Consider the following 1,470-nt stretch of genomic DNA (forward strand, 5'->3'; position numbering starts at 1 on the left):
TAACCTATTTAACTTTCTACTACTATTGTTGTTTTAATAAAACAACTTTCGTATGTTAACTTTCTTAAAAACGGAAGCTATCATTAGCTTTTTTTTTATATTCCAATGTTTTTTTTTTTTTTGAAAATGAGGTTTTATTCAAAATCAAGCTTTTTTTTATCGTAGTCCATAGCGATAACGGATCCAGTACCGTGACAAACTTAGCCGATAATAATCAGCGAATGACACCATTGCTACTAATGGTATTATAAAAAACGGTATTGGTGTTCGTTTATAAAGCACAACTTTATATTTTGGTTACATTGTACAATATTTGTGTGACAAAACCAACGCAATTAAATTAATTTTTCTATTGTAAGATTAGGGATGGCAATCAAACCCGAACTCGATGGGTAAACCCGAAACCCGACACATTTGGGACGGGTTTGGGGTCGGTTAATCGGGTTTAGGACGGGTTTGGGAATACTTTTTATTTTTTTTGCGGGTTTGGGATTTTGTGATATACCCGTTTACCCGACCCAATTACCCGATAAAGTGTACCCGTTTACCCGATTGTATACCCGATATAATTTCTGTTATATTATTAATATTGTATATATATTGTACATTAATTTTTTTACAAATATAGGTATTCTATTCCGTATACATTGTAGTTATTTGATATATATTTTTATAATAACAATACAACATGTAACCGATTAGTAGTTACCCGATAGATACCCAATGGGTTTTGAGATGAGTAAACCCAACGGGTAATCTTTTTAAATTAAGGGGTTTACCCGATACCCGATGGGTAATTACCCGCTAGAAACCCGACGGGTTTTGGGACGGGTTTGGGACAAACTTATCTAATCGGGTTTGGGTTTGGGATTACCTAAACCCGTCCCAAACCCGACCCATTGCCATCCCTATGTAAGATACGTCGAGTCCTGTTTCACGAACAGACCCATAACTAATGGACAACATCAGTAACGTTAATTAGAACCCACATTGTTATTTGTTTGTTTTTTAAGATGTAAATTGTGGTACCCGTGGAAAATCCACAGTCATCCTGAGTTAACGTCTTACTGTTTTGGGTGTACTTTTCAAATTTTGGGACGAAATTTCTTTCAAGTTGGGGATGATGTGACAATCCGAGATTTCAAGGTCTTTTCATATACGTCACTGATTTCACAATCCTGTTTTGCATTTTGGTTTACGTGGTGTCGTACAGTTTTATCTGAGTAATGAATGTTTTGTGTGTATTGGTGATTGTTATTTGATGACTGTTATTCGTGTGGTGTTAATTATAATAAAGTATAGTAACTAAGGGTTGTTAATGTTTTCGTCTCATACTCATTTCGACGAAAGTCTAGGACTTTCGCCAACCACCTTATGATGAAAGATGGGGATCTTTCGCCATAGACGGTGTTTCGCCATGGCGGGCTTTGGCCCAATGTATTACATGGCCCAACTGATGATAAATATAAA

The sequence above is a fragment of the Helianthus annuus genome, chromosome 11, assembly GCF_002127325.2.
Source record: "Helianthus annuus cultivar XRQ/B chromosome 11, HanXRQr2.0-SUNRISE, whole genome shotgun sequence".
In the NCBI taxonomy this organism is placed as follows: Eukaryota; Viridiplantae; Streptophyta; class Magnoliopsida; order Asterales; family Asteraceae; genus Helianthus; species Helianthus annuus.